This window comes from Anser brachyrhynchus, assembly GCF_964034855.1.
Source record: "Anser brachyrhynchus genome assembly, chromosome: 1".
Lineage (NCBI taxonomy): Eukaryota > Metazoa > Chordata > Aves > Anseriformes > Anatidae > Anser > Anser brachyrhynchus.
The window spans coordinates 84,087,685-84,115,453 of record NC_137694.1 but is presented as its reverse complement, the minus strand read 5'-3'; the positions used below and the strand labels follow the sequence as shown (position 1 = coordinate 84,115,453).

The 27,769-nt window shown below is 36.5% G+C and overlaps 1 protein-coding gene and 1 long non-coding RNA gene across 3 annotated transcripts in view; one reads left to right on the top strand and one right to left on the bottom strand.

Moving 5' to 3' along the window:
• ROBO1 (roundabout guidance receptor 1) overlaps window positions 1-27,769 on the top strand; it is a 702,920-nt gene that overhangs the window by 149,468 nt on the left and 525,683 nt on the right. The window lies entirely within an intron of this gene.
• Window positions 10,102-20,301, bottom strand: LOC308193693. The gene is made up of 2 exons (XR_013949855.1): window positions 14,113-20,301; window positions 10,102-13,419 (listed from the first exon to the last, which is right to left on the bottom strand). It is a non-coding gene; the product is annotated as an uncharacterized lncRNA (long non-coding RNA).

Sequence of the window (27,769 nt, the reverse complement as noted above, 5' to 3'; positions counted from 1 at the left end):
CTTCAGTTTTGTATTGTCTTTAATTATAGACTATTACAATTATAGCCGTATAGACTATTTCAGAAACATATTCTGATATACTATGTCTAACAGAACTTTATTTAAAAGAATTCCTATGAGAAGAATGCTAATCCGTAAGTTTTACATTACAGATTTCAGGCAAACCAAATGCCCCCAGATAAACAGTTTTCGAGCAGATGAGTCTTCAGGCATTTTCCTACAAAGAAAAAAAGAAAAAAAGTAAAAAAAAAAACCTTCTCTGATTTCGGCTTTTTGTGATTTTTTAACCTTTTTGCAAATTAAAAAGAGGTGTTCTGAAAACAGTGGCAAGCACACTGCAACTGATCTCACTGGAGTGCAGATTACTTTTTTACGTGAGGAACTTGGCTAGAAAGTCATTGTGATACTATACATAACATTTTAAGTTTCTTGGCTTTCAGACCTCACGTTTCCGATCCTGTTCTTGCCAAAGACTATTTGGAATAGTTTATCAGCTTCACAGCTACCAGCAATGTGCCTGCAAGAATTTGAAGGGTGAAAAAAAATATGTATTTTCAAAAGTATTTTCTACTGTTTTTTTTTCTTTCCTTTTTGATTTATATTTTTATTTTTAGCAGTACAACTTTTCTTCATTCTTCATTAATCCTTCTTACAGTTTCATTTTTAATATTCTACCTTATGGTTCTCTGCCATTATCTGTGCTTCAAGGACTACCGTGCTCTTGATATTCTTGTGTTTTATTTATTTATTTATTTTCCTGCATGAGGATTTGGGGAAATTCTTAAGGAAGAATACAAGAGAATCTTAATGTTCTCCTGCCAGAAGCCGAAATCTTGTGTGGAGTACTGTTTCAAGAGTGAAAACTGGGAGTGTGGTTTTAAAGAAACCATCTGCTGGGGCAGACACATAGAATAAAAGATTTGTCTACCAAAGCTATTCATATGCACTCTAGAAAATTTAAAGAAAAACATCACCTGTCCCTTTCAAGAATGATGAAAATATTGTTTTGTAAAAATTAGTGGAAAAGGTTGATTATTACCAAAAGCATATGTTCCAATTTGACAAATCATATCATTTGGCTATGCCTAATTTAGTCTTTTATTCATGCAATGAAATGAGTTGTGGATTGCCAATAAAAATGAAATTTGTGATATAATTATAAAATTCTGATGCAGAACTTCACAAATTAATTCAAGAACAAATATTTATTCATGAACTTATGGTGGTTCATGTTCAAAAATGTGTATGCTTCTATTCTGGAACAAATTTTATCCCAGAGGCCTAAATCAGTACTTTTGCAAATAATAATCAGTTATTCAGTGTTGCACAAGACAAAAATGTTCTCATGTATCAGAAGAATATTTACAGATCTGGGGAACCCTGACCTTTGGAATTCGAATCAATAGCGCCAATTCTGCAGTGGATTTAGAAAATATACCTTAAAACTTTCATTTTCCAGCATGTTGGTACGTTGAAATACATATAATTGAAGTACGAATAGTGATTTCATAACATCTACAGTCACTTGCTGCAGACTTCATTTCAGCTGGCTACATATTTGGTTCCAAATGTTTTTAGATTTGTTTTCTTATTTAAATCCAATACCAATGAAAATTGTCTTTTGTTCATGTTAAAATTGTTTAAAATCCATCTGGATATATTGGTGCAATTATTAGTATTTTCTTTTACAACAGTTGATACAGTGACATGTATGGTCTTATTTTTTTAAAACAAAACATAAAAAGGTGTTTTTAAAAAAACAGCCTTCAAAAGTGATTGCTTTCCAGACTTTCTTTGGGGTTAACTTTAAAAAGGCAATATGATGATCCTTAGTTGGTCATGAAATAAAGTTCAGACATTTCCCTGTACCTGCAAATTTAATAGACTATTTCATTAGTCTGTTAAGCACTGAGTAAGTTGTCCTTTGGTTAAAACTCATGTTGATTTCGAGAAAAAATAAGTTCCTTCTTTACTTCACCTTTCAGGTGTCGTGTCCCCCCCCCCTCCCCCTCCCCATTTTCTATTGTTTTCTATTCTTATAGTCTGATCTACATAGCATTACATAACAAGCACAGTAGGCATGGTAATATATGAAGAAATTGGCATGTTACGTCTCAGAATCATGAATTCAAAATATATTGCATTCTAAACAAATCAAACAGGAATGTGGGCTACAAATATAAAGTTGCTCTAGGGACTTCTATGTATACACTGCACAATTTTGCTATATGCTAACACTTTAGATTCAGTAAATGGACCTCACAGAGTGAAACTGCCAACATATGTTGTAAGCACAGAATTATGTCATGTAGTGTTAAGGCTAATAGGGTAAATTATGGGTAAATGGTAATGGATCCACAGGTGGCCTTACATTGCACATTACGAAGTGTAGCAGCTAGTTAGAGGAAAAGCTATCATCTTACAAAACAAGATGTTAGGTATTTTCTTCATTTTAGTCTCCATCTATTTGCTTACTCTAAACAAATAGTAAATACATATTGTAGTAAATACTATGGATACGTATATATGTGAGCATATATACATATATATATATATATCCATGAAAAAGACTTGAACTGCTCCAAAGAGAGAATTGTGTGGCATCAATCACATTAAGAGAGGAAAAGAAGGATTTTTAAAGAACCTCTAGAAAGTTAGAGTGAAGGGAAGGTATTTATTAATTCAATTGACAACAAATCTTTTTATAGAAAAATTGTTTAAATGTATAGTCTGATAAACCCATCAACTTTATGTTAAATGAGTGAATTTTAAGTTAACTGCATTGGCACAACTGATGTTATGTGGAGAAGGAGAGGTGAAGGAGAAAATGAGAAGGAAGATGAAGAAAGATGAGGGAGTGTAAGCAAGGGCTAGCAAAGGGAAGAGCTTGGTGCTGTTTTGACAGGGTGCTCTCCCTTCCTTCCTGATTTCCAGATGTCATAGGGATTTGCGTGGGATCAAAATCTGCCCTGAGGTTTGCGATCCAAGTGCTTTTGATTTCTGTGGACATTTTTTTACATCAGAGTTGACTGTGACTTCTCTTTGACTGATTTTTTTTTTTAAATTGAATTAATTCATAAAGCCCTACCGTGTAGCAAAACTAATGGTAGGTCTTGGAAGGTGATGGGAGAAAAAACACTTTCAGTAAGAGATTGAGTCCAAAACCACCATGAATGTTGAAAGTGTAAAGTGTTCCTGCACAGCAAGGTTGAGATTCATTTATACAATGTACATTGAGCATATCTAAAATCTGAAAACTTCCTTTGATTCAGCCCTCTGGGTTTGTATTAAATATTTGGAGCCAAATTACAGCACTCAGCAATCGAAAGAAGGAAACGCAGAGTGGGAGTCACCAAGAAACTTGATCAGCTGCATCCAGAGCTCACAAAAAAGTGGATTCAGGCTTTTTGCACTAGGAGCTTCCATCGTACCTCTGCTGACACCGTGTGAGCCTGCAGCCTGTGAGGGCGCACGCCAGGCCCAAGGGCTGCCACTCACACTTTGCACTTGCTCACCTCCTTCGTTGCACTCTTGGTCTTTATTTTTGCTAACATAAAATCTTCAGTTTGAGAAAATTGTGGTACCTTATTTGCAAGGCAGAGACAGGCTCTCACACTGCATACTTGTACAGGCTTCATTTTTAGAGACTATGGTTTCCTTATTAACTCTTCAGTGCAGAGCAGAACGAATAAGTTTAGAGGATGAATTTGACTTCTTCTTTCTAAACCTTCTATATCGTACTATAAGTTGATCTGATGCTAGTCCTTAGTAGTAATATAATTATTATAATTAAAAATCTAGTCTTTCATCTGTTAAATCACATTTCAGTGAGTGCTAATAGTTTTAAGATTCTGATTAAAATACAAAGAGAAGAAAGTTTTTGCTTTTTTATTTTTATTTTTTTTTATTATTATTTGCCTCATGACTTTGAAACTATTGTCTTAACTGGCCTGTCTGAAAAAGTCATGTTAAGAGTTTTCATCTTTAAAATAGCTCTGAGTGCACCTAGCATAGTTTTCAACAGAGCAGAAATCTGTGAAATGTATCAGACAACAAGACCACATGTAAGTGAGAAGCAAATGTGTTAACTTAGCTACCATGGAAAACCAGATGATCAAAAAAAGATTATGCCTAATAACAAGAGAAAAAACAGGTTTTCTCTGGCAACAAATGCAGGCACTGAAACCATTTTGCAGCATTCAGGATGCATTCATTTTCATATAAAGGGATTTATGCTGATAACTCCAAAAGATGATAGTCATCATTCCCATCTTATGATTGGAATCAGTCTCTCATCTCTTCTTACAGTTACTTTCCATTTTATTTTGATGATTATTAGTTATTTTTCCATTAGACATAATAAATCTATCTTATCTGTAAAAAAAAAAAAAAAAAGAAAGAAAGAAAACTCCCTGCTGACAAGTTATGTTGCTACAGAGCTTTGCCTCTTAAAGATTTATCTTTTTCATGACATAATTTAGCCATGTTTCATCATTAGGAAGGAGAATTTGGTTATTAAATCTGTAACTGTTTTTGTTAAAACCACATCTTTCACTTAAATGTATAGCTTTTTTTTCCCATAACAAACTCTTAGCCCGTAAATAAAAACTGTATTTGCATTTTACAGTTCTTTTTTTCAAAAAAAAAAAAAAAAAAAGTGGTCAGGATTAAATGTCTCCAAGATGTGATTTGATAATCTTTAAAATAGAAACTTGGATTTTTCCTGGTTATTTTCACATGGATGTTTTTAATGATTTCACAGAATAATGCTTGTCTTTGTGATAGATAAAAATGATAACAAACCCACATCTTAAGGAATCCTTGTGCTTACATAAAAGTTTCTTCTAATGGATGACAGAAACCTCTGTACATTACTTCAATCAGAGCTTATATTGGAAGCAGTACACCAAATAATATGAGAAAAGTATTGATTTTATTACTGAAGTTATTAAGTTATTAATTACAATTTGCTCACATACTGAGGCATGTTAATTATCCCAAGTCTTAGTTACTATGATATCATTCTAAACACCTATATATATTATACTGGTGATTTCCTAGATTAAAAATTGTGGAACTCATTAAAAATACATACTTCTGTCATTGAGTGATTTCCATTAACACATCTGTGTATGGTAATACTATATGAAATATGAAATGCTACACGCTGCCCTGAATCTGCTAAGAAAGTATCTTTAAGTTTGATATATAAATAAAAGCCAGGCACAGTGGCTTATGTTCTGAGTATCTATATACCACAACTTATAGAAAACAAAAAACTTGCATTATATTTCACTTGAATGTAGAGTTAGCATGAGATTTTAGATGGTAGTTTTAGCCCCATGCTCTTTAATGACATATCATATAGTGGAGGACATTTTTATTTCCATACAGCTATTAAGGATACAACATTTTTAATTCCATCAGCTCAGGGCTTAAATTAGAATTTAAGGTAAATGTTTTCATTTAGTTTATTGATTCTGTTCCAATTTAGGAGATTACCCCATGGCTCTAATTCACCCAAAGAATCTCACTGGGGAGATTTTCAAAGGAACAAATAGAAATCAGACCACTAACTTTCATTGACTGCTGAAAATTGTATTACTGCCTTCTCTCTGGATATACAGCAAACCAGTTCCCATTGTTCTCTTAATAGGAATGAGCATCCATCTTTCTCAAGGAAGCTTTGAAAATGATGATCAAAGCAGAGGAGGCCAGATGCTCACAGTTTACTGTAGCTCTACTACGGTCAGTGAATTATTTGCACCATTTGGGACACAAGCCATATCATTGCTAAAATGATTATAAGTTACATAGTCTCCTAATAGCAAAAATCAGCATTAACAAATTAAGTTTTCTCAGCTAAAATGGAAAAAGTAGGGACTTTTTTTTTTTTTAATCCATTCATTAACACCAATGCCATTGTCTGTTGAAGTCATCCTTCAGATAGGACTTCTTTTTATTAGGCTGTGAGGCGTTGACCTTCGTTCATGTTTTGATCAGTATGGAAGCACTACAGTGAAAATGCCCTCACCCACTTGGATAAAGATAGTGTAATGCCCTAACTACATTGCAATTTAGGTTGGAGTAATGTTGGCAGATGAAGAAAAAAATGCATCCAGGCTTTTCTACTTGGTTTTATAAATTTTGTCATAGTTCCTCTTCTCTGCCCATCTGCCAAAACAATTCTGCATGCTTCTGGTGCCACTCAACCCAGGAAAAATTAGCTGGTTTTGTTTTCCAGAGTCATGCCCCACTCAGCATGAATGTGTAGAAAGTAATTTATTTTCTTAAATTAGCAGAATGAATAGAAGGAATATCTCCATCTTCTGGAAGAAATACGTATGCATTTTTAGTATACTTTGTAGACTGTCTATAGTTTCTAGCTTTTTGAGCTGAAAAGTACAGCAGGGTCAGCATACAAGGTATGTCACATTTTTTATCTCATGTGATCTACTCTGCAAGTTGCTGAGATAACACCACCCTCACGTTGATCTCTCATCATTGTTGCTCACTAATGTTGGCACGGTTCTCAGCCCAACTTCTCCTTTGCACCGCTTCCTTGCAGGGTCTCAGCACTGAATAGTAACCTATTGGTTAATTATAGGTACAAAAGGAGGTGAGGAACAATAAGTGGAGGCTATACTGGAAAAAAGATGGTAGGACGCAGATATAGAGAATGAAGAAGCCAGAGCTAGATGGAAAGGCAAATAAGATTTCAGTAAAGAGCAATTAGCAAAAAGGGAAGAAAAAAATTGAAAGTATAAATAATAAAGAAAAATGAAATGAACTTTATCTCTCATCTTGCAATCATAAATTGTCCAGATCTTCTCTGAATACTTTCTTGAAACCTACTAACATTATCTTTTAAGTGTGTGAGAAAAAGTAAATATAGAAATGCAAATTCGTCCTGACAGATTAGCCTAACAATCATTTTTTGAAAAACAGGACAACCGCAGTTTAGCAGTTTATTTTGAGAACCAGGAAGGATGGCATATTTTTACATTAAACAGTATTAATTTTAGTCCTCTTGTATTTATTTTTGTCTGAACATATCCTTAAAATTTTCCAACACTCAGTAAACACTCCTACATTTGGCTGAATTAATAGGATAAGGATTACCAGTTTGTTAGAACAGATAATGATAAATTGCTTGCATACATTAAATGTGTTTGGGACATGTTTAATCCATAAGTTTGATGTTAAAAGCACCAATGTTATATTATAAAATTTTACTATCAACACGGACCAGGAAGCATTCTTGCAAAAGTCTCATGCAGCTTTTCATCTAAGCTAGCAGAAAACACTGGGTATGCTGAAATAATAATTCATATATAACTGTGTAGATCTGTTAGTTGTGCAGTCACACATAAAGATCCTAAATAATCATTATAAGAAGACAGGCTATGACTGCTGGTTTGGGGTCAAAACAATAAGAGACAGAATGCCTTTAAAAGGCTGCAGTGCTGTATTGTAATACAAGGTCCTGAGAGCTCTTGAGGTGTACTTTTTTTTTTTTTTTCCTGAAATGATGATTTAGTGCCAGAGCTAAAATAAGATATTGAGATGTGATGCTTTTATGAAAGTCGTGCTTCCTTTGCTTCCTTTACAAATGGTGTGTTGGGATTCAGAGTCTGATGGTACTTTTTGCTTTGAAGTCATTTATTTTTTGATGTCGATTTTTGTTACATATTGCCTAGAAGCTATTTGTGGCTGTAGAAGGAGGAGGCACAGGAAGGAACTTGACTTGGTAACCTATGGGAGCATCAGCATCACTCAGATACCCGGGCTCAGCTCAGCTATCATGGGAGTGCCCTGCTCTTCTGGTCCTTAACCATTCAGCAGTTTCTTTTGGGTTTTGATTGCTTGTTTGCTGTTGTGCTTTTTTGTATGTTTATTCATTTTGGTAGTGGTTTGTTGTTGTTGTTGTTGTTTTAATAGTATCTGTAAATGTATAAGCTGTCCAAGGATGCCATGGTATGAAAGTGAGGTTAGCCACCTCCAGCTCAAATAGAAGCCCTTAAGAAAAAGTTCCTCCTGTAGACTTCAGACAGTTACAATGGCTCAGATGTCTAGGCTGTTTAGGAAGGCTGATTTTTTTTCCTGAATGCAAATTTAGAGATCTCTCATAGGAACTTATTTTGCATTCTTAACAACAACAACAAAAACACTTATCTATTGCATGTTTATGAATTAGTTTTTCTTTCATTTACTTCCTGAGGGATTTAAAGTGTCTGTTACAAACAAAGAGAGAATAAATTATGTATAATGAGATAAGAAAAAAAATGCAGTCATAATTCTTGCTTTTCTCATACTAGTTAGGCCAATAATGTGGAATTTGTTGTAAAATACACAGTAGCTGCTGATCTAGCCTTTCAGACATTGTCTCATGCCTATTCTTCTGCAGCCAGATGGAAAAAATAAGTCAGGTGCTATTCTTTGATCTCTATATGTGTTTTGAAGTCTCTTTTATAGTTGACGGCCTCAGACCCCTGTACTTTAAAAAATATCTGTGTTACCTTGAGGGCATGAGGATAGATCGCAAACCGATAAGGCACATAAATAAGAAAAATTATGATTTTTTCCTCAAAACCCATACCATATTATTTAAAGTTTTCATTAAGAGGAACTTTATTTCATGTTAATTTCATAAAATAAATGAGTATAGATGCAAGGCTGGCTGATCTAAAGCAAGATTAGTTTATTCAAATGTGACTTTAATCAACATGAAATAGTATGTTGCGAAACTCACTTTTTAATAGTGCAACTCTCTGCTTACGTGTTTGTGAATTTATTAGCAAGATCATGTATACATACATGCAAGTATATGCAGTTGAAGATTTATATACATATATCTGTTTATGCAGAATGCATTTGCTTTCTTGTACAACCAAAAACTTAAAGGGTAGTAGCAAAATGTATAACGTTATGGTTGAAAATTTACATGCTCAAAAGTGAGGATATTAAGAAACAAATGTGCCCTCATAGAAGAGATGGCATGGTTGTGCTAGATCATAAACTCCTTAGGGGAGAGGAAATGCCAATATATATGTTTATAAAGTGCTGAGAGCACTGTTGGAGTTCAATAAGTAAACAGAAAAGGTAAAGGGTATGTTAGTAAGATGGTAAATTTTGCATATTTATTTAATTTTATGGATTTGGATCTTGATTTTAATGTTCTGTTAAGGTAGTTATTTTGCCTTGACCATTAAGATTAAGTGATTAAATTGACAATAAAAAGAAAAAAAAAATGTAAGGTGTGTTTTGCACTCTCCATGCATCTCCATCCTCAAAGTCTTTTGTTTGGTTGTTGTTTTTAATAGTTCTTCATCACAAGCAATGGAATAACCCTACTGAGCTGACCTGGCAGCTCTGCCACTTCCCCAGACTTGCAGGGGTGGAGTGGTGTGTGGATCTGGTCCCCCCACACACTGCTGAGTTATGGGAAGGCACCATTCACTTTGCAGAATTGTGCTGTTTTCATGGCAAACACTGCTGTGTCTGAGTTGATCTCCCCGGAGTTATTAGAGTCATGGGGGCTGCAAAATAAAACCCGAGTGATTTTAGCTTTGCTGTGTTCAGTAACTGTTATCCCGTCATGCCTTAAGTCTCTGCAACTGCCTCACAGAGACTCTCTAATAGTCACCAGATTTTGTGTTTCTTTTAAAATGGGAGACTTTCAGAAATGCATCAAAGGCAATGTAAGAACTGTATGTGGCAGTAGTTTAAGTACTCTTCCACTGCAGAAACAGAGACCTGCTTTCTTTTGCAAACCTGGTAAGGACACCTTAAAAGGACCCTAAAGGGAACAGCTCATTACCCTTTGTGGTAAGACAGGAGAGAGCAATAGATGGCTTTCCTTGTCTGTTGACATAGTCCTAGCCTGACTTGCAGGAGAGCAGGACTCGTGAGCCTGTGATACAGAGGCCAGGCTCTCCCTTGTTAGTCTGTCATCTCTGTACCAATACAGCATGTGACCTTCTGGAAAAAAAAGGTTTCCCAGACCATCAGTTTCCAAAAACTGTCAGTTTTGGGTTCTTCATAAGAGGTGACAGAGAACTCCCTGTGTGAGGAAGTGGCTTTGGCTTTGAGGAGAGTTGAAGGACTTCTGTGCACGTGGGGACTGACTTCACTGTCTCCTGGACTTCCAGTGTGAGAATCTGTGGCTTTCATCATGTCTCATGAGCACAATGAAGTATCCCTGTACAGAAGAGAAAAAAGTTGTTTTGAACACTTCCTGGAAGGCTAGGCCAAGATGCTGCAGAGAGCTCTGCTTCCCTTTAGAAGAAGGTAAAAGTGAATTCTCTAATGAAGGAAGAGACGGTTTTAGAAAAAGTTCTGCTCTTTGTGGATAAAAAACCATGAGAGATATCTGATCCAAGGACAGAACTGTGCAATAATTTGATAGTGACTTTTATCTATCACACAGTAAAACAAAAATCAAAAGGCTAGAGCATAATGAAAGCCGAGGATAAAAGAAATAGAACGTCTAAAGATTTTAGAGAATGACATATATTAAAGCTAGACAGAACTAGTGTAACATAGACCATAAATTCATTTCCTAATTTTATTTTTTAGTCCTTAACTTCTGACTGAGCTGCAATGCATGAATGAGATAAACATCCAGTCTTGGTGTAATACCTTCAGGTGGTCCACTGAATCTCTGAAAGTGTTGTCCACATGGCTGATTCCAGAATTAATTAAATTGCTTTTGAGAAAGCTTTCAAATTGCTAAAGAACTCACATGGGCAGAAATTACACTACAGAAACTGAAACTAGTTAAATGAGCTATAAAACACTGAATCACATAGGAGCAGGACACCTTTTACTGGGCTTCACACCTCTGAATGCTTAATTAGTTCAGTTTTACTTGATGTTATTCCAGGGAAGGAAGTGGATTGGAATTGCTCCTATGGCAGTTATTGCCCACTATTTTGCTAAACAGCAACATCATGCATGAGGCACTCTGTTATACAAGGTGATACAAAAGTTTTGTTGGTGATATGTTTTCTCTGTCAGACTGCATTTTTGGTGTGACTGAAAAGGAAAATGGTCACTTACGAGGTGCTGCTTTGGGCATCCCTTGACATACGTCAAGATATGGGGTAGCTTTTCTGCAGGCAACTTCTCCTTCTCCTGTGATAGGATAAATGGATGCAACCTGTGCAGAAATGTCCATACGTGTTTTGTATCCTGAAAAGCACCCTTCCATTATTTTTGTAAGAGTAAGCTATCTGGCCAACACTTCTGAAACTTTCAATTAACTCTGTGCAGGATTGAGTACTAGACACAACAACAACAACAAAAAGTGGCTTGAGAGATCAGCAGACATCTGCTGAAACACCAACTGGATATACCATTTTGCTTTTTCATAGTGCAAGGCTCAATGAGCATTGGATCTGGGACCAAATAAAGGAAAACAACCCCAAACAACCCTAGCTGCAACTTAGGGAGTTCTTCTTTGAGGCAGCTCAAGCTTTTGGCTTGGATTTGTTTCGGCTCATCCTGGAATTCCACACTTTGCCTTTTTTTTTTTTTTTCTTGAAAATCTCTACTTTCTGTCCTTCCAGCAGTGCACTGCAAATTGCAAAAGCACAAAGTCTTTTGCTTTTGATGCTCAGAACTGCAGCTGGCATTTGAAAGGACAGTTTTTCATGCATTCACAGTAAACTGTGCCCTTCTGCATTACTGCTAATGTACTCCTAAAGGAACAGCTTGTATTCACTAAACTTTTTTCCTGTGCCATGTTTTGACGCAATAAAAAATTTGGTACAGTCAGCTATCTTATATAAGCAGCAGTGTGAGTCATCTTCAAAAATTGAATATTCACATGCTTCTCTGGCATGAGTTAAGAGAGGATATAAGTTATAATGTGCTAAAAAAGGAAATCTGAAATTCCCAGCAATTTCTTTTAACACTCTATGTTACTGTAGGAGTTATTTTTGCTATGAGTTTGAGACGTGATCCTTCATTGTTCTTCAGCCCATAAATGTGACTCCTGTAGAGTTAAATGATGGCAAAGAAACCAAGCCTCTTCATCAGGGGATTCATCTAGTACAAGGACTGGGTGACCTTCACTGACCAGACGCAGTGCTGGGTCTGTATGCAGAGAGCACCACCACCTTCTGGTCATCTGCATTTGGGGACAGCCACATGGAGACTGCTGGGGTCAGAGCAAAACCAACAACTACTTGTAATGTGTAACTTGATTGAGGTTTGTCAGATAGCCTGGTTCTTTATGCCCTGTGCTGTACATGCTTCACTGTACTGAATGTAGTTAGCCCAAATTGCAGTAAGAGCATATCTCCTCTCCTGATTTCTCCAACTGGTCAGAATGAAGAAACAGAGCATTCCTTTTCCAATTCCATGTGCCACATTTGTCTCCTCCTTTTTAAAGGACTTGCAGATAAGTTTTTTTAATAGTAATGGAAGACATTCTGTTATGATACCTTTGCTATCTGCCAGCTCTAGGTGAAAAAATGCACCTGGCCTCTTTCGGAAAGTTATCATCACTGACATGAGAACATCTAGAGATGAATGGCTTCAGCTGGTCACACTTTAACTGGTCACTGTGGAATATCTCAGTAGCACTGATCATTTTGAGTTGAAATTTCGTAAAAAGCAGTGGCCATGAACACTGTCAATGAATAGAGAGACATTATTATGACTAAAATAGCTTACTTTGTCTCTCCTTTCACTCTAAATTGAAATTGTATCTAGAAATGTATTCCTGTACTTTACTTGAAGACCACCTTAATTCTGCAGCTCTGTTACAGGCATAGCATCTACCCGGCAGCTAATAAGTAATGTGTGATGCAGAAGATCAGCTTGTAGAATACTAATTCATTGCTGTTCTATTAAGAAAATGTTTTACCATTGTAATTATTCCTAAGGCTGATGCTTCTGACGCTAAACTATCTGTTTTGCGGTTTCTTTTACTGCATATAAATGTAGACATATCTATCTGAATCCCTCTGCCACCATGAGCGAACAGCACCCTGGTCTTTTTGTGGTGATTTCTGTCTAACAGGACCACACTGTACTAGACCTCCACAGGTCACCCGGAATGATTTCATAACTGTGGTGGTCAGTGGACAGCAACTGTGGCGTCGTTGACTGGTAGATCACCAGAGGAGTTTGTGATCTCGCTGCCTGGCACGGGCAGACGCTGTGTTCAGTAGCTTTCCCCAGCCAACAGGTGAATTTGGCCAGCACCGGGGCTCACCTGCACATGGCATGGCTGCCCAGGGGCTGCTGGGCTGCACAGTGCAGGTGGGCTGCATGGTGTGGAGTACATACAGACGAGGACAGCATCAATCCTTAGCTCTCTCCTCACTGCACGTATTCTCTGTCAGCGAACTGCCTCCTTCATTCTGGCAGAAACCAGGATCAGAGGGAGCATGGTTTGGGTCATCTTCCCTAGAAATAGAAGACATTTGTGCTAAATAAGAGACAGAGTTACTGAACGTTGAAAAAAAAAAAAAAGTTTCTTTTTTAATCCTTTCTCCTCCTTTCTCCTCCCCCTCCCCTGCCACCCTTGTCTGTGAGCAGGAGAGGCAGCTCCTCAAACTGTCCTTTTGCTCCCGTTGACAAATGCAGTGAGCTTGGGGCGTCAACATTAAACGCTCCATGTCACCAGCTTGGTGAAATTTCAGTGAAGTATGCAAGTAAAGGAGGAAAAAAAGAAAAGAAAACAAACAAAAAAAAAACCCTCCGATTTCAGCCTGGCTGTGTCCCGTGTTACGGTGCAGTGGGGAATGTTGATAAACACTGGGAAGAACTGAGAGGTGGCAGAGGCAGGTTAGGGACTGGTGGCTTCTGATAGACCGCAGAAAGCTGTCCCTTCATCTCTTCCAGCGTCTGAATGCCAGATTCTCCTGCTTAGAGGAAGCCTTTACAACTGTTCTGTTTTTACATGCCTTGGATAAAAGGAAGAAGCGAAGCAATGGAAATACAATTTTTAGTAAGCATTTCTAGTAGAAATAATATTTTACATCTCCCCCTGCCTCTGCTGAGTAAGTGCTGTTAGCTCCCATCATTCATTCCTAAGGAAAGTCTTCTAATTCATCTTTATCAGTGCTGCCAGGTAGAGGTTATTCATTTTTTGTTTACCTGGCATGGCCGTGCTGTCAGTGCTGCTGCTGCTTTGGCTAGTAGAAGTAACCGCTGCTGTGGACATCTCGCCCAGAATAAGAGCGGGGTCGAGGTGGAGAGGTGAAAAGAACCGTAAGTAACCTGGGCTTTTCCTTCTCTTCTTCTCTGCTCTGTGTTCGAAGAAATGTGTTAGGCCTCATTTAGCAGTGCAAGTCTTCCTCTCCAGGAGACTGTTCTTTAATAATAACCTTCAGGGTATATAATTAAAGATAGTTAAATATGCATACAGAAAGCACGGGCCACATCTTCTGTACGCTCCCCACATCTGCAGTATAGTCCTGTGCTTCCCTGCAAGCTTCCCAAACAGCCTGTGCTGATTAACTCCTGTATTTCCAGAGAGTTGCAAGACTTCCAGGCTACAATCAGCTGTGCTTTTTCTATTCATAGTCTTACCATTTTGCATGCTAGTTCGAATATTGGCATTGATAAAGGTAGCAAATTTTACAGCTGTACTGGTTATGTGAAGGATGCTGGTAACCACAGTGATTATGCTAGGTAACTTTATTGGTATAAATGGGAAAACTGCAGTTTCGAATCTACAGATTTAGAAGAGGGGATTTAACCCAGCATTGCAGCTTGTGCAAAGTTTATTAATGTTGCTCTTGAAAAGAAAAAAGAACATTACTGTTGGAAAAGGAAAGTAGATGAGTCATGATAATATTTGGGAGTGAGATCTGCAGGACCTGATACAGCATACACAGTTTACAGTTTGTTTCACTGAAATATCCAGATGATTATTTGCATTTAAAGGGCAACTCAGTTCTTGCTGACATTATTCTTTATTCTTGTCCAGCTATATAAACAAGCATTCCTGTTATTGGCAACATACTGTGATCATTATTCGTGTGAATTTTTGCCTTTTTTTTTTTTTTTTTTTTTTTTTTAGAAATACCTAGATTACTAAAAGGGGAAGAAATATTGAAAATGGAATGAAGGCTTTCAGTTTAATTCAGCTGAATGTGATGAGACTGACTGGAAAATGTATGTGATGAAAATCTCTGAAATAACCAGAGCTTGGAGGGGTGGCTGTTGGTATCCTTGGGCTGGATGTTATCTTGACAGTCCTGTTACCTGAAAGCTGATCTGTAGCTTGAGTGATAATTGTGTTTCCTAAAGCATGGACATACATGTCAGTAAATTTACTGCTTCCACTTGGGCCCCCAAATCATTAGCCTTATGGAAAGAGATGCTGGATGGAGTGGAGCTGAGAACTGAACTCCATTCATGAGTAATTTACATCCAAAAAAATATACTACCCAGACTAGCAGGTTCTTAATATGTGCATTAAGTGCTGCGTATAAATAACATCCGGTGTGTTATAAATATTCAAGCACATTAAGTAATTATGCTTAGAAGAGCCCTTTAATTTAATGGATATGGAAACTGAGGCACAAATCTCAGAAATATGTTGATTGAAACTTTTCCAAAGCATGTTTCTTGGTCATTGAAAAGGTCCTCTAAAAATTCATCTGTGTTTATTTTCAAGTACTACCTTTTATGAAAAAAGCCAGGTCTTAGAGTAAAAATACTATATTTTCAGTTTTGACTTACTGTTTTTCATGTTTAAAAGTTTGTGATGCTGAGTGTTTAGACTGAATTTAGACCAAAGAACGGAAATAGATGGGGATATAAATATTAATGTCTCACAAAAGCATTGCTGAATAAAAGTTAATCAGTTTGGGATGGCATTTAGCCATGATGAGTAAATTATACAAAGATTCAAGAGCTTAAGAGCGCCACATCTTTTGGCATTGGTTTTGCAACTATAGTAGGTCATTTAATGTCATTGGTGGTTAACAATTAGACCTTATAGATGCAAATTGTTTTCTTTCTACTCTTGAGGACAGGGGCTCTAAGTCCAATACATTAGCAAATTACTGGTATGTGGTTAAAGGAAAAACAAGGATGTAAATTAGTTTTTATTATCATACTGATGATAATACAACACAATTGCTTAGGGATCTCAGTTGTCGTATGTGTTAAGAGTTACAGATCTGAATTACATCTCCTTGAAATTAAGAGATCCTTGGATAAGACCCAAATATTCCTTTTATTTTAATATTAGCAATATCCTAACTAAGAACAACTGTTGGGCAAGAGAAATTTTACAAGACCGCTATTTGAATTGTATACCATTTGGCTTTTGCTGTCTGTGATGCCAGCATTTCTGAAGTAGCAGAATGCAGATATCACATGGAGCTGGATGTTGTGAGAAGATATCTCCCTCTTTCTGGGAAAGGAGAAAACCAAAATGTTACATAATCATAGCTTATTGATTCTTTGTCTGTGGCTATTAATATTGTATGTGTGCCTTTCCAAATTGATGTGGTTCTTAACAATGCTTTCTTACTGGTTTATTTTTGCACATCACTGTAAAAATACTAATAAAAGTATTAATAAAAATAATAATATAAAAAGGTTGTGTGATTAAGTAGGGTAGTTCGTTTAACTGGGTTACACTTAAATTGCGTAGCCCAAGCCAAAAAACATGACTTTAAATACAAGGGAACATGTCTGGTTTCTAAAGCTCTTAAACAGCAATTTTCACTAGAGCATTCAGGTGTAGCAGTTTTTTCAGTGCTTTAAAAGTCTTCTGTTTACAACATAGAGAGATATCAAAATACTTTTATTTCAAGTAATCTTTTAAAAGATAGATTACTTTGGGGGGGTTTGTTTGTTTGTTTTGATTCTCTGTAATGCTTCTCCAAAGAAGAGATCAATATATATTAAGAGGAATAGTGAGTTGTCTGGAAAAGTCATAGTGATTCAAGTTCTGTCCATGCTTCTCAGGGACGGGACCAAGGTGGTCCAGCAAGGACCACAATAAAACTCACATTAAGCTTTACCTGACCTTACACCTCCTTGGAAGAAGCTTTGTTCTTCACTTAACTATTATAATGTTCTTGGAGCTGGGAATTTTGTGACCATGTTTCTGATCCACCATTCTCAAATGAGTAAATGCATCTGACAAATACACCAACTGGAACAACTGGAAAAAAAAAAAGTAGTATGGAAGCACACTAGTGGATTAAATCCCACATGTGCCTGTACTTTATCTTATAAAAGCACATGGGGCAGAGGCACAGATCACAGAGGTAATAATAAATATTTAAAACATGTTTAAATATATAAAAATAACATTACTAGAACCTTATGCTGTGGTTGTTGTCTTCTGGCACATTATTACTTTTTCAATTCATTTTGTTTGTAAGAAAGTCAATGATTATTGTTTGAATGCCTATATTTTACATTGTATATGATCGTGGGAAATTGCTATTTTGGTACTGAAGTGGCAATGTATTATGACATGACAGTCTCTCAGAAGAACTGAATTACAGAGTAATACCATTGTTCCGTTGTTATTAATTCCTATACTGCATCTAATGCCTCCATTGAAAACCGTACAAGCATTTTTTCAGGCATTTATAACTTTTTAAATCTGTTGCTGTACTCTATGCAATTTTCTTTGTTAGGAAATTTTAATCAAAATGCTTTGCTTACCCTGAAAAAAGTATATTTGCTCATTTTATGGAGAATAAAATTGTAATTTTCTGTGCAGGTTTTGGACATCATGTGTAAAGGTCAGAAATTAAAGTTGTCACAGTGAATTGCTGGAGCAAAAATGTGTTTTTCATATTTTTCTTAGAAATATTTTTTGTTGGAAAAACTTTGTGAAGCTTTAGGATTTTACAAGGCATTAAAACTATTCTTTCACTGCTAAATTCATGTTCAATTCATTTTGCATTTTAGGAAAATTTGTTTCTGATGTTCATAAGAATTCTTATTTTTTAAAAAAGTGAATGTGTAGATACATATAAACACACACATATGTATATACACAATATATATGTAATGGAAAAAATATCCATAAATGATGGATAAATGACTGCTGTTGGGAGCAGGCCACCCACAGGAGGTTAGTTTATCTGCCCAGGTGAACTCCTCTGGTTTAGTGTAAAAAAGTGCTGATTGAGTACACCTGCTTTAGATTACTAAAAACAATTGTTCTTTTAAAGAAACCATCACGTTTCTTATCTTACAGGAAAAAATAAAAAATAAAAAAAGGAAAAAGCACATTCTCCTTGAACTCTTACAGGGTAGTCTTTGATGTTAAAAGTTTGATCTTTAGATACATTATTTACCCTGTCATGTATCAAATAATTTTAATGTGCAGGGTTGTCTATTAACATTATCATCTTGCACTATATGCTTCACTGGAAGCTTTAAAATGAGTCCCAAATCATTTAGTGATCTAGGTGTCAAAATGTAAAAAGAAAGGTTTGTTATAGCCTTTCCTAACCTTGAGGCCAGATTCAAGGTACTTTCTTTTTTTTTTCTGCTTTCAGGCAGTTGTATTTCTTACAAGAAATCATGTTTCACACCAAAAAATGTCTTAGAAGCCAGCATTTTATCACAAAACCTTTAAAGTCTAGTAACTAAGTATCTAAAAAGAATGATGAATAGAAAAGATGGTTGCCTTTAAATGCCAGAGACTTTTTCTCCTTGAGTAGATGTGTCTGATAAGACATTTAAAAGAACAATGGAAAGAGAGATTAAGAAAAGAAGAGAGAGAAAAAAGGGGAGAAAAAGAAGAAGGAGTTGGAAGAAAAAAAGAAAGATAAAGAGAAAGGAAAAGAAAATAAGGAAATGAGAGAATGTAGAAGGACAAAAATCAAACTGCCACTGTTATTAACTAATTTGTAATTTCTCATGTAAGCTACTTACTCTATAGAACTAACTGTAGTGTTCCACTTTCATCACACTATCTGTAGGATCTGGGAAATGACCTCTTATGTCAGAAATAAATTTACTTGGAACTTTAATTTGTCCAATTTATGAGGATGAAATGAGCTGTTGTATTTTAAAATTGCCTCAGTAAGATTTTACAATAAAAATTCAAGTGAGTTGACATTGATTCACAAAAGTATAAGATTTTCAGAGTAATTAAAATTTGGAACATTTTCTGCCCCAGAACTTTTGAGTTTTTATAAATTTGAATGAAATTGAACTGAATTTTGATGTACGAGGTACCATATGATACAGCATATGTAAGCTGCTGTAGGATTACATTTCTGTAAGACACTCTACTATTTCAATAGAGCCCTTAAATGATTTCTTAGTCCTTATATAAAACAAAGAAAAGCACAGCTTTTGTGCACCTAATTGTTCTATTTTGAGTAAAATTATTTAATACTAGATTTTTAGAAACCTTTTCTTTTAATTCTTCAGAAGAAAAAAAATGTTCGTTTTGTAACGTAGTTATATTAAGAGATGAAAGCACATTTCTTTTCAAAGGTCTTCCTGTACCATCTGCTAAAGCAGGGATCTGTATATTTTTAAATATATTTGATGATAATTTCTCTTTAATCACTCTGTAATTAAGTCTTAAAGCATTGTATGTATTTCCTAACACCTGCAAGAGCATTTTTTGTATTATTATTTGTAGATATGTCTTTTAGCTGTTGTCTGAGGACAATGGAAGAGTTAACATCGTTCTGTACATGAACTCCACTGAAGTCCTCTGTGACTGCTTTCTCTTCTTTTTCTTATCTTCAGTAGTCAGGCTCCCTAATTATTCATCTCCCTCTGCCTATTTGCTTGGTGATATATGGACTCGTTAGGCAGGAGTACCCGAACAGGAACGTTAAGACCACCCAGTACCTAGATAAGTCCTTTATGGTGCTCCAAGTCTGCTTTCCTGCCAAAAGCAGTTTTATTACCTCCAAGGTTTAAAATCACAAGGTTTAGAAAAGTACAGAAACTTCTCATTCATCTTAGTGATCTTACAGCCTTGCACTTGCATGTTCAGCTCCTCCATTTCATGCTGTTTACCAACAGAAGGAAGATTCAAAAAGTCATTGCTTATCTCCAGGGCCTGGAGCTTTAGATGAGACACTGTCCTGTGTCTCACTGCTAATCATACTGAATGACATGGCCAGCTACATGAGACACAGATGCATTACTGCCTAATAGGAGAAAACCATCTCTGAATCAAAATACCTTATGGATTTCCTTTCTTTTTTTTTTTTTTCTTCCCTTAAGAGAATCTTTTCTTTTGATGTTCTTTCTCCTCTTCTTGTGAATCTGAAATCACACTGTCAACTTGTCAACTTCCTTTTCCTCAGCCGCCAAGGGAAAGGACACAAGGAGTCTCAATTCTTCCCCCCCCCCCCCCCCCCCCCCCCCCCCACTTCCAGGGAATAGGGATTGGAAATACAGAAGTATTAATGTTGTTTGGACAAACACACACAGGCGTGCCTAGGCACGTACTTGGGGGTATCTTTATCCCTTCATCTCAGGTGTGCCTTTCTCTTCCTCCTTATGCTTGTATCTTCTTCTGTATCCCATACTTCTCTGGTGGTCCAGTTGTGATTCTTCAGCTGCATGTCTACTGCAGCTCTTCCACTGCCTCATGTAAGGGCTGCTAGCCCATGCGGCAGTGAGGCTGGGGGAGCGACAGAAATGAGCCAGCTGTGATCAATATTCTAGGTTATCCATGGGATTTTATTGTATACCTCATGGAGAACTAGGGACTGGGCTGGTATTTCCACCATCACAGTTGCTTCATGTGGCCTTCTGAAGTACTTTTAGAATTTCAGCAGTATGAATATTTTGGGCTGCAAGTTGAAGGATCAGAAAATCTGGCTATCACTGCATAATTTCAAATTAGAACACGGCAGCATTTCAGGACTACTTGTATTGGCTGAGAGATGTTTTAGCCAAAATAAGAAGCTTTCCTCTTAATTTTAGTTGTTTACGAAAGTCCCAATTTCTGTATCATGGGTTGCGTATGTGTGGTTTGACAGTGAGCTGTTTTGTTTACACAAATACTGTAGGTGTATCTGTGATGGTTATGCATAATTGTCTCAAAGTTTCAAAAGAGAGACAAACCAAAGAATCCAGTAGCACCCCCATGACCTTTGTAAGTCAAAATCCTTTGCCTATAAAGAAGGCTTTATGGATTTTTTTCTATATAACATAGTTTTCCAGAAAACAAGTATAAATCTAGTTGTCAGTTCATTTTATTTTTATCTATTATAACAGAGGTCATAAATATTTTTCTGATGTACCATTTTTGGTTTGTTATTTTTACATTCATCAAAATGAATTGTTGCGTGATTCATCACTGTCCTGCTTCAGGTCTGGCCTCCAATGAAATTATTGCTTTATAATGGTACAGTACTGGACTACTGATATGATAGATCTAATCCCCTTGTCACAGATGAAAAAATCCTTATGGCAATGAATGCTCACAGAAATACTAATTTCTGTGTGAGGGATTAATGAATGAGGTTACCACTCAAGATATGTGCATGCATATTTAGAATTGCAATTCAGTGTCAGCTGGGAGGTAAATGGTGAAACAAAATTAAAACAAAACAAAACATGAAATGTCCTCCATATAGAGCACCTCCAGGGTAATACATATTTTATGTCTCTTCAGCTTTCTTTGGATTTTTTGTATCGGTCTGTAAAAACACCAATCAGAGGAGACTGTTCATGAAGCAAAAGTTGTCAGTAGTACTACATTTCCTTCTTTTGCCTTTCTGAAAATACAAGGGAACAATGTCAAGACGGTGGTTGTTACAAATGCTCAGGAAGAGTTTGTGAGCATGAGTTTACTTTCTAAATGGCTGTGTGTTTTTTTTGGGTGGCCCCATCCATTTTGTGTTTTACTTCCTTTTTGCAAACATTCATTTAAACTGTTTGTTTGTTTTCACAAATAATTAGGGAATACCTGCTTTTTTTGTGTAATTACTCATAATTGCTTTCTTGCAAGTAATAATGACAAGTACTTCAAATATTCTCATTATCTTTAAATGTTTGTAGTCTAATCAGGCATCAAAACCAACAGCATGCTAGTCTCATACTACCTAAGGAAACTTTCTACAAATACAATGAGCATAGATTGTCATAGATTTAAGTTTAAAAATACATAGGCATCTTTTTTTTTTCAGAAGAGTATTGCCTAAACTTATGAAGAATACATTTGTCAAAATCAGGATTACTTTCTATCCAATGAAAGAATGCAAGAATGATTTATTTGCCATGACTGATTTTACTTGGTAGTTATACAAGACGTTTTTGCTGTGATACAAAATGACTAAGGCAAAATATCATGAAACATGATTTGTGCCCCACAAAGTGCTTGGAATATCAGTGTCATTTTACTCAAGGTTGAATGCGATGTAAAACAAAAATGTAGGAAATTCCCAAAGAGCAGAAATAGTGAAGTCTATAGATGTGTGTCTCACGTGGAATGTTTTTAGTATCTTTGAAGGTATGTGCCTATTTTTAATTTCATCCTCGCCCCTTCTGTCTCTGTAGCACAAAACTCTGTCCTTGACATCAAGTTTTCTTGAAGAAATGATGCTTATAGGGTGTCTCTCTCTGGCTGAACTTCCTGTTTTCATGCTATGTGTAAGGTCTAAGTGTCTTTGAGAATATCCATGCTGCAGGGCTAGATAGGAATTCTGGCAAGGTAGAATGAAGACATTTTTTCAACTATGAACTATATCCTGTAGTGGAGTAAGCCATTCATAACATGCTAAAAGACTATATTAGAGGAATTGATGTGAGAACTTTGTAAATTGTACAAAAATCTACAAAAAAAAAAAATTAAACTTGCCTATCCTGTATAGTAATTGTGTGTGGAAAAACATATGCCTCTGATGACTTGAGCTGAAATATGTAGTCACTACAGAAAAACATGCTTATTTACTGTTCTTTTACATATGTTCAGAATCAATCAAATCTCAACTCTCAATTACGCTGCCTTTCAGCAAGGTTTTTATATGGTTCAGCCTACCCAGTGGGCTGAATGGTCAGGCTGGGAAATTACCTCTGTGGAATGTTCCCACTGATATATTACAGTCCTGAAAATGGGTTTTCTTTAGTTCCCTACATTTTTATTCGCATTCTCTCTTCCACGGGCTTTGCTGAGAGGAGATACCATCAGGAGGTCTCATTCTCTTTGGTCTCTTTGTCCTTGGTCTCCCAAAACAGTTCTTGGCTATCAAGCAGTGCATCGAGAAAGCTCATCATGTTTTGGGGCAACCTTGAATATCTCTTGGGAGAGCAGGATGAGGAGACACGGGCACTCCAGGCAAAATGTGTCAGTGAAGGAGAAGTATCTCCCAGTTACTGACTCTGCTCATTAGATGTGCCGAACCAGGGTTAGAGAATTTACAGTAATCCTTACTTTTGGAGCCCATTTTTCTTAGAGAGGTTTAGACGTTTCTGTGACAGAAACACAATGAGCTACAGAAAAAAATAAGGTATTTAATGAGAAACAGATGAGGCCTGTGTATTGTTAATGGAGAAAGACTACTGTTTTGTGTAAAGAGAAGCCAACGTGTAACATCAGGAATAAAACAGAGTAGCTTACAGGACATAGTAACAAGAAAATTGTTTTATTCTTGATGTTTAAGATACTGCTTCAACTAATGTCTTTAAAACTTACTGTGTCCAATGTACAGCCTGTGTGTATGTCTTCATTAAAAAAAAAGAAAAAAAGGTAATAAATATCTGTTCCATTTTGTTGTTGTTCTTTTAGTGCTTTCAGTATCATTTTACAGATGGTCACTTTCTTTCTTAATACCAGTTGTCCCTTTACAACAATATCCAAAGATAATATTTTTCTCACAATCAATTTCTACTTGCTACAACATCTGTTGATGTGATTTATTAATGTTCAGGTACCAATAAAGATACTTCGTGTGTTTGTGTTCATGTTCAGCAACATAAAAAGAATCTAACTTCAGCTTTCCTTAAAAACAAAGTCTCACTGGCTTAGCTTTTCTTTTTTCTTTTTTTTTTTTCTTAAAGACCATTGGGGATATTATAGTTTTACATGTCAGCTACTAATGGCTTTATGTCTGATATTTGATTTAAAAATCACATGGCCCTGAATAGTAGTGTTTGTATTTTTTTTAGCAAAGCCTGCTTAGTTTCGTATAACACTGTGACATTAATGTCTTCTTTTTACTGACTGTAAACATTTTAGTTTGCATTTTATATGCAGCACCTTTAAGCTTTAATTGGACATCTGATAGTTTGTGTACATAAGCACCTACCAGCTAATGTGGAAATTGTAGACTAAGAAGTAATGATACTATTGTGCTGGTGGATGCAGACTTCAGCCCGTTTTGTCAGATTGTCTCCCAGGAGCGTCTGCTATATTTCAGAAACCCTTTTGGTATGAACCGTTAGAGAAATATGAAAATGATGAGGCAGGTGCCAAAGCAAGCCTCTGACAGGCATTGTATCCCACCCAGATTATAAGGTTCACACCTGATTTTTTATCTTAAATATTAGTATCATAGACTATGATTCTGTTAAGGTTATATCTCTCACTTTTGATATATGTTGCTTCTATTATCATATTTTATAAGTACTAGCTATTCATACTGTTGTTTCAGTCTATAACGTATCTTACGTTTTGGGGATTCATGTTGTAGCTAGAGAACAACAAACACTATTGATTTGTTTCTGACACGCTTTGAGGAATTCTTTTCCTTCTGCATCTCTGTGAAAATGCGTATGATTAGAGTGAAACAATTCTCCCTTTCTGGTGCACTGTCACTCCTTAATTTACTACAGGAATCATCCATGGTTACTTAACAGTGCTGCATCAAAATGCAGTCTGAAGAGTTAGTTCGTCCTGGGTTCAAACTTTTGGGATGATATTTTACCAACATTTTATTTCCAAAGCAGCCTTAGGCAAAGAAATATAATCTAACAACCTTGCAGCAACTGTAGCATCTGAAGACATTAATTGGTCCTTTTTCTTCAGGTCACTACCAGGTCCTATTAGTAGGGTGTTTGCTATCCTCACTTCATGGGTAAGATCATGATAGACAAAAGATGATAGACAAAGTATGTATGAGAATTTGCAAAAGCCACACAGAAAATCAGTAGTTTTACAGATTCTTGTCTGGTACTGGTACTTCTAAGCTCATGAGAGAATGGGCATGGTGTTGGGAAAAAAAAAAAAAAAAAAGGAGACATATCAGTGTTTAATGAAAAGTCTATATATAAGTGTTCTCTTGTACATGTTTTTGGCTCTCTATGTATATTATATATTATGATAGTTACTGACAGTGTTACCATATGTTACAAGCAGCAAGTGAAATAGGGTAAATCCAGAAATATCTGGGTATATGTGGACATTTTGGGAACGTTGCAGCAGAGGTAGAAAACAAATGTAATTCTGGATTAGTTTAAGCATGTCTGTGTTGATAGAAGCATTTCTGCGTTCATAGAACTGTTTTGGAGCAGATTCTGATAAAACTTCTGCATAATCTAGGGCACACATATAGCAGTACTCTCTCCTGCAGGACAAGACAAACAACAGAATAAAAATTGAAGTTACAATTTCAGAACTTAAGCAGCCCCGCAAAATCTACAGCAGCTTTTTCATGATACGGCTGAAAAGAGGGAGAACGTGTTTTCTCTGGCCTCTAGCAGAAACAAACGTTTGAACATTTTGTTTGGAGACCAAGAGACCAGATGTATAAGTTAATTAAGGAAATAAGGGTGGTATTTCTATGAAGGCTGAGTTTAGCCTAGCTATCCCAATGCTTCTCAGTGTAGATTCATTTGAAGGAGCCAGTAAGGCCAGTCTGGGGAAATTAACCTCATCAGGCTAAAGCTTGCCTTTGGACCACTCAAAGTGCAACATAATTTTTGGACAACAAGTCTCAGCTGTGGACTTGGGGTCCTTGATAAAACAGAAAATGTCTTAGAAGCCAAGAATATGTCTAGGGATATACAACTCTAAAGCAGCCAGGAAAGGGAGTCTCAGCAACAGACAAATCATTCAGTAAAGCATGTTTCTCAGTGAAATAAATGGTTACAATCAGATCAATCTCATTGATGTGTGAAGGGTGACATGAAGATTTCAATTACATGATAGTGTACTAAGACCACCTTAGATAATATGAGTCCCCGTGCTTTTTAAAAAAGCTGTTTTGCATTTATAGAATCATAGAATATCCCAAGTTGGAAGGGACCCATAAGGATCATCAAGTCCAACTCCTGGCACCGCACAGGTCTGCCCAAAAGTTTAGACCATGTGACTAAGTGCACAGTCCAATTGCTTCTTAAATTCAGACAGGCTTCGTGCAGTGACTACTTCACTGGGGAGCCTGTTCCAGTGTGCAACCACCCTCTCAGTGAAGAACCTCTTCCTGATGTCCAGCCTAAACTTCCCCTGCCTCAGCTTAACACCATTCCCACAGGTCCTATCACTGGTGATAACGGAGAATAGGTCACCTGCCTCTCCACTCCCCCTCGCGAGGAAGTTGTAGACTGCGATGAGGTCCCCCCTCAGCCTCTTCTTCTCCAGGCTGAACAGGCCCAGTGACCTCAGCCGCTCCTCTTACGTCTTCCCCTCTAGGCCCTTCACCATCTTTGTCGCCCTCCTCTGGACACTCTCCAACAGTTCAATGTCCTTTTTGTACTGTGTAATATGTCATTTTATCATATCATTTGTGTACTATATCAAATTATATATATATAATTTTGTACTGTGTAATATATCATTTAAATGAAATATTACTTAAAAAGCAAGAATAAGGTGTTACCAAAGTGAGTCAGACTTGAAACTACACATAGCACTCTCCATTACTTACATGAGAAGGAAGTATTAAAGAAAGTACAATCTGATGTTGAGTAATCTGCCAAGTACAACCTGCTCAATGGCTGGGTAATTACGAAGAGGTATGTATTCTGCTGTGCCAGAGGTTGATAACAAACTTAAAGGACTTGTGAAGCATGCATAGCAGCGTATGTGTCCCTCACATATACCATAAGTGTTTAGTTGGCACTTGGATAACTGTTATTTTCTCTAGATAAAAGAAGTCATGAGCTGTCAAGTAGGTTCCTTTAATATGACGAAACGAGGCTTTGGAATAAAAAGAAGCAGGAAGAAACTTCTCACTAGTTAACTACAGAAGATCTAAATACAGATATTTCAAAACATGCCATGTCAAATATTAGGATTAAACCTCTTCAGTTTAACAAGAAGTAAATACCAAAGTAAATAAATAAAGTAATAATGCAGCTGCATGTGCTTTTGAGATGTGACATTAGCCTGTACTACTGTCCATGCTTTTCTCGGCTGCATCCACAGTATACTTGATTATTTTTTTTATTATTTTTAACTATGAGGGAGAACTATTTGAATATCAGCTGATTCCTCCTGCAAGCAAGAAACAGGCATAACAGTTCAGTTTTCACCATTATATCAGCGCAATAGAAATGGTTTTGTTCAGAGTCAGCAAGGTCAATGTCACTGTTACCAATGAAGCCCAGATTCCAGGTTCTTCTGTGACATGTTTTATGTCACTCAGAGGATTAGTTGGCCTCAGTGGAAGGCTAAAGCAGGCAAGATAGAAATATCTGATTCAGCAGAGAAGCGCTACAGCTGCTGTAAGCAATACATTGCCGCAATACCATTGGTTCTATTTAGCAAAAACTCCTCCTTAACCTCCCCAGTTTAGCCAATCTCACCCCAGGTGTAACTTATTTGAGACTTAATTTCTGCTGTCTTCTTGAAGTTGGACTGTTAGCAGTACTCACCTGAGAATTTTCATTTTCTATAAATAAAGGA